The sequence below is a fragment of the Rhinopithecus roxellana genome, chromosome 6 (assembly GCF_007565055.1).
Source record: "Rhinopithecus roxellana isolate Shanxi Qingling chromosome 6, ASM756505v1, whole genome shotgun sequence".
Lineage (NCBI taxonomy): Eukaryota > Metazoa > Chordata > Mammalia > Primates > Cercopithecidae > Rhinopithecus > Rhinopithecus roxellana.
In genome coordinates, this window is record NC_044554.1 from 128,834,178 (window position 1) to 128,848,552 (window position 14,375).

The following is a 14,375-nucleotide window of genomic DNA, read 5'->3' on the forward strand; positions in this document are numbered from 1 at the left end:
AACCTGACTTCCTCTTGGCATTTAACTTACACACTCTCCATCACAAGGTGAGAAGCTAGAGGTCTTAAGTTCCAAGTCTTTGTACGATTCCCAGGTATGATCACATTAAATAGAGAAAACATTGTTCTCACATCACTTTATACCTCAGAATTTATATAAATGAGTTTAAATTCAATGAAATCATTTCAAAGGAAGTTGCCTATTTCTTGCAAGCAAAGCTGCAGCAATAAAATTTAATTTTTTACTTTTTTGTTTAGATTCAGAATAAGATGGAGAAAAGCTTTACAAAACAAAAGAGTGTTGACATTATACCCAGTTATCCAGACATGGATATGGTTTGGTAGGCCATATGGTAGCGTGAAAGCAAGAACAAACCACTCTGAGAAATAATTTATCAGCAGAGTGTTGTTCACTTCCAAAGCACATCTCAAAGAGATAAGATTTGATCTTTAAATTGAACTTAAAAGTGACCAGTAGCTGTGGTTTTGGCTGAGAAAAATAAAACATAACTTTTTAAATGGTGGGATGTATCAGCTATGTATATGTTATTTAGGCAGGAAATTATCTACCTTATACAATTTTAAATTTCCATTGCAAGTGAATTCATGTGAAGGAAAGTGGAATTCCCAGCCCCGTCTCTTCTTGACTCAATCATATAATAAGTAATATAAACAGCCCTGAGAAGTGAATACAGTATTTGCAAAATCAGACCTCAGGAACAAGGAATGGAATATTAGGCCTAAGAACTTGAATGTTATAACCCTATACTAAGTTTATTTATGAATATTGCAAACTGAGGGATTACCCCCATCCCTCATCCCCCATCCCACAGTGTAAGGTCACATCTAGCTCTGAAGTTTCATCGTCCCCTATATATTCCCTACCTCTCTCTGGGAAGCTTTTGACATCTACCCTGCTCTCTGATAGGCACAAGTCTTGATTTCCTCCTGTACACTCACTCTTGGTGAACTCATGGTTCTTTGGAGCTGTAGGAGCCTTATTAAGATAGATCCCCTAATTCACATGTTGATTCAAAATCCCACTGCTGTAGTTCCAATTGTTTGGAGAATATCTCCTTTCAGACTTCTTTCCTTATCTCAATCTTAGTAATTCAGTGGAATACACACTGTCTTACACCCTTGTTGGACCAAACCAGCTCTCCTTTACATTCTTATTTCCAAAGATAAGGACTGTCTGTGTCCTGAGGTTTTCTCCACCTAAATCTCTCAGATTTGCTTTTCTGTCTTCCTATTATCTCACCACTAAATTTTGAGGTGCAGTGACATATGATGGTGGGAGATCAGAGAGCCGTGACATCTTAGATGAATTTCTGTCAAGACTGTAATAGCAAGGAACCAAAGTCACTGTGTATGCTAGACTTCCAGGACCAAACTACTGCTCCTGGGTCAAATCCAGCCTGCTGCCTGTTTGTGTAAAGTGTTCCTGAACAAAACCACACTCATTTATTTATGGATTGCCTATAGCTATTTTGCAGTACAATGGCATTGTTCAATAGTTGCAAGAGAGTCTGGCCCACGATGCCTCAGATATTTACTCTCTGGTTCTTTGCTGACCTCTGCTGTACACCAAAGAGCAGACTGGAGACTAGGTGTAGGTAACTTGTATCATATATGTAGTTGGGGTTTTTTGTTTTGCTTTGTTTTTTTGTTTTGTTTTAGAGTCTCACTCTGTTGCCCAGGCTGGAGTGCAGTGGTGGAGTCTCGGCTCACTGCAACCTCCGCCTCCTGGGTTCACGCCATTCTCCTGCCTCAGCCTCCCAAGTAGCTGGGATTACAGACGCCTGCCACTGTGCTGGGCTAATTTTTTGTATTTTTAGTAGAGACGGGGTTTCACCATATTGGCCAGGCTGGTCTTGAACTCCTGACCTCCTGATCTGCCTGCCTCGGCTTCCCAAAGTGCTGGGATTACACGCATAAGCCACTGCGCTTGGCGTATGTAGTTGTTTTAAAAATTTGTCCATAAATTATTTTATACTCCTCCCTTCAAAAGGTAGAGCTTAATTTTCCTCTCAAGTGTGGGCTAGATTTGCTTCTTATGAACAGAATACTGCAGAAGTAATGGGAAGTCACTTCTAAAAACAGGTTATAAACAAACTGGCTTTGTCTTGGTACTTGTTCTGTTGGATCACTTACTTTGGGAGAAGCTATATAGGGAGGATACTGAGAAAGTTTATGGCGGGGCCCTATGGTGAGGTTATGGAGGCCCCTGACCTCCTGCCAATAACCACAAGGAAGCAGATCGTTCCGCTCCAGCCAAGCCTTGAGATGACTACAACCTCATGAGACACCTTGAGCCAGAAACCACTCAGATAAACTGCCCCTGGGTACTTGACCCTCAGAAACTGTGTCAAATAAGAATTTTTTTGTTATTTTAAGGTGATAAGTTTTGGGGTAATTTGTTACTTGGGGTTAGAGAACTAATACCACAGCCCTCTCTTTCCCCCATACAAATCCCATTATTTCCACCATCACCTAGAGCCTTGCCGTATAAGTCTGTCCTCCTCTGGGTCCAGAAAATGAAGCTTGCTCTTTTGGAATGGACACTGCTTGATGAAGCCCTTTTGGACTAGGTCTAAGACAAAGCTTTCTCACATACAATTTTGTTTTTTGAACAGTTTGCATGTTAGAAAAGGATTTCCTGTGGAAAATGATGCAAGAAGGAGCAGGATAGGTGATCAGTTTTTAAAGCTGAAAAGAATAAAAGGCAGAATTTCTCAATATCTCCACCTCATGTCTTTCTTTTAGTTAATAGGAGGCTGGTGACCCACTGGTTCTAAAATGACCTGTCTCATTCCATATGTATCTCTCAAAGAGAAGAGTAAAAATAGTTGTTTTTTTTTTTTTTTCCCAAAGGCTTTAGATCAGTTTGGTGATGGGCTCTCTCCTTCATAACAGCCATTTTCTTAATACTAAGAATTTGAACAATTAGATCATTTTTCCTCCAAAAGATTTCCTGATAACAAGGAGTAGATCCCCTTTCACACACCACAAATTCTACTCAAGTCTTGGCATCTGCTTTAAGCATGACATTGATGACATTCCTTTAGTCAGAATTGGGCATGACTCTGCAGGCAATGGATGTTATTTCAAACCACTGTCTGGAAGCAAGATGGATAAAGGTGGGTATAGGGCTCCACAAGGACCTGCCAAGTGAGGAAAAGGGTTCGTGCTGGAAAAGCAAAAGCAAAACTTTTCTTAGGTTTTCTTTTCCACTTTTTTGTAAAGGAAACAGGTTATACTCAAGGGACAGGACTTAACAAAGGACACTGCTCATGTGCTGCAATAAACGGCCTGCCATTTTTCATGTGGACTGTAATTGAGGCAGACAGGGTAATCTTAGCTGACTCTCTGTTCACCTGCCCATTTGATTCCAGAGAAACACCTGGTGTGGTTTCTCTCTTCTGCTTCCCTTCCCAATGACCACCCTGCAGCAAGCCCTGGGAGCTGTGTATGAAGAAGCTATTCCTTTTCAGATCCCTAACCCTTTCTCCTGATTGCTCCTCCAAATCCATGGCCAGTGAAGCAAGTCCTGTGAAGACAATAAGGATGTAGGAGGAAGAGGCTGAAGATGGTGACATTGAGGAATAGGAACCGGTGAGTGAGGGAAGGAGAGTGTTGAGGTGAGCTTTCATCATATTCATACACCCTTTTGAAATATTTGATTTTTTTTTCTTAAAATGAGCATGTATTCTTTTTGTAATGTTTGGTGAAAGACAAAGAAACAACATGACCACTCTGCAGAATTGTAAATACCCCGTTCCCTCTGCTGGTTCCACCTTCTACCCGTCCATTTATCATCCAATTTGCAGCAGAAAGTGCATATAACTTAGCTGACTGCTTTATATGTGACTAATGTAAAACGTGAAATTCAAAGGAAGTGATTAACATGAAAATAAATGTTTAAAAATGTTAACATTAAATAATGTAATTTAATGTTAAAATTGTTGAACAAATGCTACCCCACTTGTTTGGAAAGGATGTGCCAGTGTATCCTTCTAATGGCAGATATAAGAGTGTATCTCCAGCCTCCTTTAGCACTGTAACATTTTTAACATTAAATTACATTAAATAATGAAATTGAAGCAATACAAATTAAAACAATTTGGCAGGACACAGTGGCTCATGCCTGTAATCCCAACACTTTGGGAGACCAAAGCAGGCAAATCACTTGAGGTCAGGAGTTCGAGATCAGCCTGGCCAACATGATGAAACCCCGTCTCTACTAAAAATACAAAAATTAGCTGGGTGTGGTGGCTCACGCCTGTAGTCCCAGCTACTCAGGAGGCTTAGGCAGGAGAACTGCTTGAACCTGGGAGGCGGAGATTGCAGTGAGCCAAGATTACGCCGTTGCACTCCAGCCTGAGCAACAGAGTGAGACTCCATCTCAAAAAAACAAACAAAACCCAACAATTTATTGCTTTTAAATTGGCAAAGACAAAAAAGGAAGGATAGGTAGTGCTAAAGGAGGCTGGAGATACATTCATATCTACCAATAGAAGGATACACTGGCACATCTTTTCTGAACAAGTGGGGCAGCATTTATGCCAAGTGGCAAAACAACAGGTCACAAACCAGTGTGATCTCTTTGTTTTGTAAAAATACATATATGTGTGGGTAAAAAAAAAAAAAAAAAAAAAAAAGGATGAATGTAAACAAAAATAATAGTAGTGATTACGGGCCAGGTGCAGTAGCTCACTCCAGGAGACCTAGCTACTTGGGAGGCTGAGGCAGGAGGACCGCTTAAGCTGAGTTTAAGGCTACACTCCAACTTGGGTAACAGAGTGAGATCCTGTCTCAAAAAAAAAAAATAAAGAATTATGGGGGACATGCCCAAGATGGCCGAATAGGAACAGCTCCAGCCTCCAGCTCCCAGCTTGAGCGGCACAGAAGACGGGTGATTTCTCACCACTCCTATTCAACATAGTGTTGGAAGTTCTGGCTAGGACAATCAGGCAACACAAATAAATCAAGGGTATTCAGTTAGGAAAAGAAGAAGTCAAATTGTCCCTGTTTGCAGATGACATGATTGTATATTTAGAAAACCCCACTGTCTCAGCCCAAAATCTCCTTAAGCTGATAAGCAACTTCAGCAAAGTCTCAGGATACAAAATCAATGTGCAAAAATCACAAGCATTCTTATACACCAGTAACAGACAAACAGAGAGTCAAATCATGAATGAACTCCCATTCACAAAAGAGAATACCTAGAAATCCAACTTACAAGGGATGTAAAGGACCTCTTCAAGGAGAACTACAAACCACTGCTCAGTGAAATAAGAGGTCACAAACAAATGGAACAACATACCATGCTCATGGATAGGAAGAATCAATATTGTAAAAATGGCCATACCGCCCAAGGTAATTTATAGATTCAATGCCATCCCCATCAAGCTACCAATGACTTTCTTCACAGAATTGGAAAAAAGTGCTTAAAGTTCATATGGAACCAAAAAAGACCCCACATTGCCAAGACAATCCTAAGCCAAAAGAACAAAGCTGGAGGCATCACGCTACCTAACTTCAAACTATACTACAAGGCTACAGTAACCAAAACAGCATGGTACTGGTACCAAAACAGAGATATAGACAAATGGAACAGAACAGAGTCCTCAGAAATAATACCACACATCTACAGCCATCTGATCTTTGACAAACCTGACAAAAACAAGAAATGGGGAAAGGATTCCCTATTTAATAAATGGTGCTGGGAAAATTGAGTAGCCATAAGTAGAAAGCTGAAACTGGATCCTTTCCTTACTCCTTATACAAAAATTAATTCAAGATGGATTAGAGACTTAAATGTTAGACCTAAAACCATAAAAACCCTAGAAGAAAACTTAGGCAATAGCATTCAGGACATAGGCATGGGCAAGGACTTCATGTCTAAAACACCAAAAGCAACGGCAACAAAAGCCAAAATTGACAAATGAGATCTAATTAAACTAAAGAGCTTCTGCACAGCTAAAGAAACTACCATCAGAGTGAACAGGCAACCTACAGAATGGGAGAAAATTTTTGCAATCTACTCATCTGACAAAGGGCTAATATCCAGAACCTATAAAGAACTCAATCAAATTTACAAGAAAAAAAAACAAATAACCCCATCAAAAAGTGGTCAAAGGATATGAACAGACACTTCTCAAAAGAAGACATTCATACAGCCAACAGACACATGAAAAAATGCTCATCATCACTGGCCATCAGAGAAATGCAAATCAAAACCACAATGAGATACCATCTCACACCAGTTAGAATGGCAATCATTAAAAAATAAGGAAACAATAGGTGCTGGAGAGGATGTGGAGAAATAGGAACACTTTTACACTGTTGGTGGGACTGTAAACTAGTTCAACCATTGTGGAAAACAGTGTGGTGATTCCTCAAGGATCTAGAACTAGAAATACCATTTGACCCAGCACTCCCATTACTGGGGATATACCCAAAGGATTATAAGTCATGCTGCTATAAAGACACACGCACGTATATGTTTATTGCGGCACTATTCACAATAGCAAAGACTTGGAATCAACCCAAATGTCCATCTGTGACAGACTGGATTAAGAAAATGTGGCACATATATACCATGGAATACTATGCAGCCATAAAAAAGGATGAGTTTGTGTCCTTTGTAGGGACATGGATGCAGCTGGAAACCATAATTCTCAGCAAACTATCACAAGAACAGAAAACCAAATACCACATGTTCTCACTCATAGATGGGAATTGAACAATGAGATCACTTGGACACAGGAAGGGGAACATCACACATGGGGTCCTATTGTGGGGAGGGAGCGGGGGAGGGATAGCATTAGGAGATATACCTAATGTGAATGACGAGTTAATGGGTGCAACACACCAACATGGCACATGTATACATATGTAACAAACCTGCACGTTGTGCACATGTACCCTAGAACTTAAAGTATAATTAAAACAAAACAAAAAAAAAAAAGCAGTGCTTATCCTGAGTAGATAATTTTTTAACATTTGCTTTTCTGGTTTTCTAAGTATTTTCTAGTAGTACCTGTTAACCTTGTAATTTGAGAGAAAATGGATGTTAATCTCTAAATATCAAAGGAGGGAAAAAGTAGGGAAAGAAAAAAAGGAAATGGCGGCAAAACAATTTCGTTTTAATGTAAATGAGTGACATCTCTTAAAATCAAAGTGGCTTAAGAGAAGGCACGGTAAAGAGAACTTTGGCTCGGTGGGAGAATCCCAACATGGCATAATTTCAAGCTTTATCTCCTTTCCCAGAAAAAAAAATGGTCCCAACATCCTCATAGTGTAAGGTAAACAGGATTAAATTATGTAAGCCTGGAATGGGGTTACATAATGCAGTCTTTGGGAAAGGCTGCAGTTTTAGTTCAGAGGACAGAGCATTTTCTGGAGTGTGGCCCATACTGACAGCCTTCCACTCAGTTGAGATGGATATGTGAAGTGGGCACCAGGGAGTCCAGAAATCTGTCCTCTCATTTATGCTTCTTGAACTGCCTCATCTAGAAAATTAAAAGGGACTCCTTGCCCCAAGCAAACTGTAGAAGCCTGAAAATGGCCAAGAGATCATTCTTGACTGTAATTCTTATGTCTAAGTACACTTTTCATTGCAGGTTGTTTGGTCTTGTTTTACAGAGATTGCCTAAAATAGGTACATGTGAGATGGACATTGATCCTTTAGTCACAGAGGTTGTTACCTTAGAATTTGTATTAGGAAGATTGGGAATACCAGCATTGAACAGGCTGCACTGGATACTTTGGTTGAGAATTAGGTGTACAAGACCTTGGGCCCCTCTTATTAATCTTTGCATGTGTAGCTGGCATAAGCCATGGGCACAGAAAGCAACTTGGGGATTCAGACATTCGCTTATTTCTCCTTCTTGGCAAGTTTCTGCCCCTTATTCACTGAACTAGGTCTCAGCACTGTGCCATCTGTGATTTTGGTCAGCTGGCAGGCCACACATATGTCCCTCCCACATTCTGGAACCCAGAGGCAGTGTGGCATAAGAAGAAATGGTCCAGACGTTGGCATCAGAAAAGAGTGAGGGATGGCTCTGTGAGCGTGGGAGTCTTTATTTATAAAATGGAGATAATTATCCATTCCTTAATTAGAATAATAAAATGGAAAGAGTCAGCAAGCTCTCTGGTGTCTCCCACACAGATACTAATTCTTTTGTTTCAGGACTCCACCTTTATGCCTTCCTTGTACCTTAATTACCTTCCAAAGGCCCTATTTTGACACCCCACTGTCAATATAAGACAGATCAATGAACCAGAAAATTAACAAGGATTTTCAGGACTTGAACTCAGCTCTGGATCGAGTGGACCTAATAGACATCTACAGAACTCTCCACCCCAAATCAACAAATAATACATTCTTCTCAGCACCTCATCACACTTATTCTAAAATTGGCCACATAATTGGAAGTAAAACACTCCTTAACAAATTCAAAAGAACGGAAATCATAACAGTTTCTCAGACCACTAGTGTCATCAAATTAGAACTCAGGATTAAGAAACGTGATCACTGAAAACTGCACAACTCCATGAAAACTGAACAACCTGCTCCTGAATGACTTCTGGGTAAATAATGAAATGAAGGCAGAAATAACATGTTCTTTGAAACTAATAAAAATGAAGACACAACATACCAGAACCTCTGGGAGGTTTTAAAGCAGTGTTTAGAGGGACAGTTATAGCACTAAATTCCCACAAGAGAAAGCAGGAAAGATATAAAACTGACACCCTAACATCAAAATTAAAAGAAGCAACAGCAAACAAATCCAAAAGGTAGCAGAATATATGAAATAACTAAGATCAGAGCAGAATTGGAGGAGACAGAGACATGAAAAACCCTTCCAAAAAAAAAAAAAAAAAAGTCAATGAATCCAGGAGCTGGTTTTTTGAAAAACGTCAACAAAATAGATAGACTGCTAGTTAGACTAATAAAGAAGAAAAGAGAGAAGACACAAATAGAATAGAATCAAACAGACACAATAAAAAGTGATATAGGGAATATCACCAGTGATCCCACAGAAATACAAACTACCATCCATAAACACCTCTATGCAAATAAACTAGAAAATCAAGAAGAAATGGATAAATTCCTGAACACACACACCCTCTCAAGTCTAAGACAGGAAAAAGTTGAATCCCTGAATAAATAACAAGTTCTGAAATTGAGGCAGTTATTAATATACTAACAACCAAGAAAAGTTCAGGGACAGAAGGATTCACAGCCGAATTCTACCAGAGGTACAAGGAGGAGATGGTACCATTCCTTCTGAAACTATTCCAATCAATAGAAAAAGAGGGAATCCTCCCTAACTCATTTTATGAGGCCAGCATCATCCTGATACCAAAACCTGGCAGAGATGCAACAAAAAAAGAAAATTTCAGGCCAATATTCCTGATGAACATTGACGTGAAAATCCTCAATAAAATACTGGCAAACAGAATCCAGCAGCACATCAAAAAGCTTATCCACCGTGATCAAGTTGGCTTCATCCCTGGGATGCAAGGCTGGCTCAACATATGCAAATCAATAAATGTAATCCAGCATATAAACAGAACCAAAGACAAAAACCACATGATTATCTCAATAGATAACGAAAAGGCCTTCGATAAAATTCAACAGCACTTCATGCTAAAAACTCTCAATAAACTAGATATCGATGGGATGTATCTCAAAATACTAAGAGCTGTTTATGACAGATCCACAGCCATTATACTGAATGAGCAAAAACTGGAAGCATTCCCTTTGAAAACTGGCACAAGACAGGGATGCCCTCTCTCACCATTCCTATTCAACATAGTTTTGGAAGTTCTGGCCAGGGCAATCAGGCAAGAGAAAGCAATAAAGGTATTCAAACACGAAGAGAGGAAGTCAAATTGTCTCTGTTTGCAGATGACATGATTGTATATTTAGAAAACCCCATTATCTCAGCCCAAAATCTCCTTAAGCTGATAAGCAACTTCAGCAAAGTCTCAGGATACAAAATCAATGCACAAAAAGTACAAGCATTCCTATGCACAAATAACAGACAGACAGTCAAATCATGAGTGAACTTCCATTCACAATTGCTACTAAGAAAATAAAATACATAGGAATCCAACTTACAAGGGATGTGAAGGACCTCTTCAAGGAGAACTACAAACCACTGCTCAAGGAAATAAGAGAGGACACAAACAAATGGGAAAACATTCCATGCTCATAAATCAGAAGAATCAATATCATGAAAATGGCCATACTGCCCAAAGCAATTTATAGATCCAATGCTATCCCTATCAAACGACTACTGACTTTCTTCAGAGAATTGGAAAAAACTGCTTTATACTTCATATGGAACCAAAAAAGAGCCCACATAGCCAAGACAATCCTGGGCAAGAAGAACAAAGCTGGAGGCATCATGCTACCTGACTTCAAACTATACTAGAAGACTAGAGCAACCCGAACAGCATGGTACTGGAACCAAAAGAGAGATATAGATTAATGGAACAGAAAAGAGGCCTCAGAAATAATACCACACATCTACAGCCATCTGATCTTTGACAAACCTGACACACACAAGCAATGGGGAAAAGATTCCCTATTTAATAAATGGGGTTGGAAAAACAGGATAGCCATATGCAGAAAACTAAAACCGGATCCCTTCCTTACACCTTATATAAAAATCAACTCAAGATGGATCAAAGACTTAAACGTAAGACCTAGGACTATAAAAATCCTAGAAGAAAACCTGGGCAATATCATTCAGGACATAGGCATGGTCAAAGACTTCATGTTTAAAACACCAAAAGCAATGGCAACAAAAGTCAAAATTGACAAATGGGATCTAATTAAACTAAAGAGCTTCTGCACAGCAAAAGAAACTATCATCATAATGAACAGGTAACCTACAGAATGGGAGAAAATTTTTGCAATCTATCCATCTGACAAAGGGCTAATATCCAGAATCTACAAAGAACTTAAACAAATTTACAAGAAAAAAATAACCCAGCCCATCAAAAAGTGGGCAAAGGATATGAACAGACACTTCTCAAAAGAAGACATTTATGCAGCCAACAGACATATGAAAAAATGCTCATCATCACTGGTCATTAGAGAAATGCTAATCAAAACCACAGTGAGATACTGTCTCATGCCAGTTAGAATGGCAGTCATTAAAAAAGGAAACAACAGATACTGGAGAGGTTGTGGAAAAATAGGAATGTTTTTACACTGCTGGTGGGAGTGTCAATTAGTTCAACCATTGCAGAAGACAGTGTGGCGATTCCTCAAGGATCTAGAACTAGAAATACCATTTGACCCAGCACTCCCATTACTGGGCATATATCCAAAGGATTATAAATCCTTCTACGATAAAGACACATGCACACATACTGTTTATTGCAGCACTATTCACAACAGCGAAGACTTGGAACCAACCTAAATGTCCATCAATGATAGACTGGATTAAGAAAATGTGGCACCTATACACCATGGAATACTATGCAGCCATAAAAAAAGATGAGTTCATGTTCTTTGAAGGGACATGGATGAGGCTGGAAACCATCAAACTATCTCAAGATCAGAAAACCAAACTGCATGTTCTCACTCATAAGTGGTAGTTGAACAGTGAGAACACATGTACACAGGGAGGGGAACATCACACACCGGGGTCTGTCAGGGGGTAGGGGGCTACGGGAGGGATAACATTAGGAGAAATACCTAATGTGGGTGACAACAGGTCAGGTTGATGGGTGCAGCAAACCACAATGGCACATGTATACCTATGTAACAAAACTGCCCACTCTGTACATAAAGGTACATGTAGCCTAGAACTTAAAGTATATTAATAAAAATTTAAGGAAGAAAAAAATCCACATTTTTTGTTTTGTTTTTGTTTTGTTTGTTTGTTGTTTTTGAGATGGAGTCTCACACTGTTGCCCAGGCTGGAGTGCAGTGGTGCAATCTCGGCTCACTGTAAGCTCCGCCTCCCAGGTTCATGCTATCCTCCTGCCTCAGCCTCCCAGATTCACATCATTCTCCTGCCTCAGCTTCCTGAGTAGCTGAGACTACAGGCTCCCAACACCACACCCGGCTAATTGTTTTTTTGTATTTTTAGTAGAGATGGGGTTTCACCATGTTAGCCAGGATGGTCTCTATCTCCTGACCTTGTGATCCGCCTGCCTCGGCCTCCCAAAGTGCTAGGATTACAGGCGTGAGCCACCGTGCCCAGCCAATCCACATTATTTTTTACAAACAATTTAAACATCATTCTTATCAGTTCTGAGAATAGTGGGAGCCGTCCAAAAAAAGAAAAAGAAAATACAACATGTCTACATGAAAACCGAGTACAGAAATTTTCATAGCAGCATTGTTCATAACAGTCCAAAAGTGGAAACAACCCAAATGTTCTTCAGTTGATGACTGCATAAATCAAACGTGTCCTATCCATACAATTGAGTGTTATTCAGAAATAAAAAGGAATGAAGTACCAATACCTGCTACCACATGAAAAGTCTTCAAAACATTATGCTAAGTGAAACAGGCCAGTCACAAAAGACTGCATACTCTATAATCCCATTGATACGAAATGTCCATTAGAGGAAAATTTACAGAGACAGAAAGTAGTAGTGGTTGCCAGGGTCTGGGGTAGGCAGAAATAGGGAGTCACTACTACTAAGTACAGGCTTTCTTTTGGGAGTAATAAAAATGTTCTGAAATTAGATAATGGTAATCGTTGCATGACCTTGTAAATGTACAAAAAGCTAGTGAATCATATATTTAAAATGGTAAATTGTATAGTATGTAACATGTATTTTAATTTAAAAGTTCACGTATGCAAAATCTATGCCATAGTGTAGTTGAGAGGATGACATGGGCTTATGTGCACATAGCACAGTGCCTGGCATAGAGTGACTACTCCATGAACGATAGCTATTTTTATTTTTCATAGTCCATGTAGGGTCAGAGAGAAGAGAATAAACACACAAAGGTGGTTCATAGCTCAAGGCCATTCATCTAACAGGAGGGTGACCTACTTCCTTCTCTGTCGTCTACTGTTTTCCTGGGTTTCAGTAGGTGAAGCAGTCAGGCACCCGACCACACTGATCGCCCGTGGAAGACACCAGAGGGCACGTACTGGTTCTCCATCGTTTTCCGTGTTCATCATGATCCTGTGTGCCTAGCTCTCCTCACCCTGCCCAGACCTGAAAAGCAAGGCCAGGACACCAGGGCACTTCAGGCGTCAGCCTTGACCCATTCCTGTCTTTTCAAGGTGCTTTCTCTTTAACCATGGACCTGGTTTATAGGGCAGAACAACTACGCTGCTTGGCTCTGGGCTTCTCATCACAGGTTCACCGTATAAGCCCAAGATCAAGAAGCAAGGGCTCCTTTCAGGGCTGCTTCTGAGGGCAGGTAAGAGATGGGTGGCAAACTGCAGGTAGCCAGAGCTCGGGCTAGTGTGTTGTCAGGATTTGTTCTTTCCCTGCTATTTTCTTCATTTCCAGCTGGAGCCAAAGTCACAGCTCACCCAGGATGGCAACTTCTATTGGCAAGATAAAAATACACCTCAGTTTAACTGCTGAGGCCCATGTATGGCCAACTCGATCATTAAGGGCAAAGAGAGAGGACCAAGAACAAAATGACTGTTACGTCCCTGTGGTGGGAAAGGGGGCCAGAGGAACCTCCAGCTTGTCTACACGTGTTGACTGTGGGCTGTTAGTGCTCACGGGAAGTTTCAAGCACTTTGGTGCCCTCTGCATCAGCATGAATCTTAGGATGAGCACGACTTTTCTGACTTGTTTTGTTCATCCACTCCTTTGAGAATTTATGGAAGCTCTAGACCATTTCATCAAGTTAAACATTCACACAGGTGTATTTTCACAAAAACTTACATATCTCAGAGGATGTATAGAACCATTGAGGCTAGGGGGTCCATAAATCCCTGGACCAGAATAGATTTTATTGTAGTAAGTGAGAAAGAGTTTATAACACAGCCGTCAGAAATAGCAGTGAATTTCTGGAAGAGCATAGAAGCAAGGGTGTGGACCTATCAAATGCTGTGTATGTCCTAGGAATGCCTTCTTTTTGTGCCGTGGACAGAAGATAGGGGAGGAAACCCTCAGTGCAGAACAGATCCTTGGGGTGCCACAGTTCAGGGCCAGATATATCAGCAAGAAGATACCTATACCAAAATGAATAAAGCGTTCCCTGTGAAGTAGTTGGGGAAGGAAGCCCCAACGGGCTGATACATAACCCAGCCTGGGCTGATAAGGCATTCCTAAAATTAGTTGCCTCCTCACTGGCTGGCAGAGGGGGGCCTGGGTATAAGACCCTGTCTTAGTCTGTTCTCACATTGCTATAAGGAAATACCC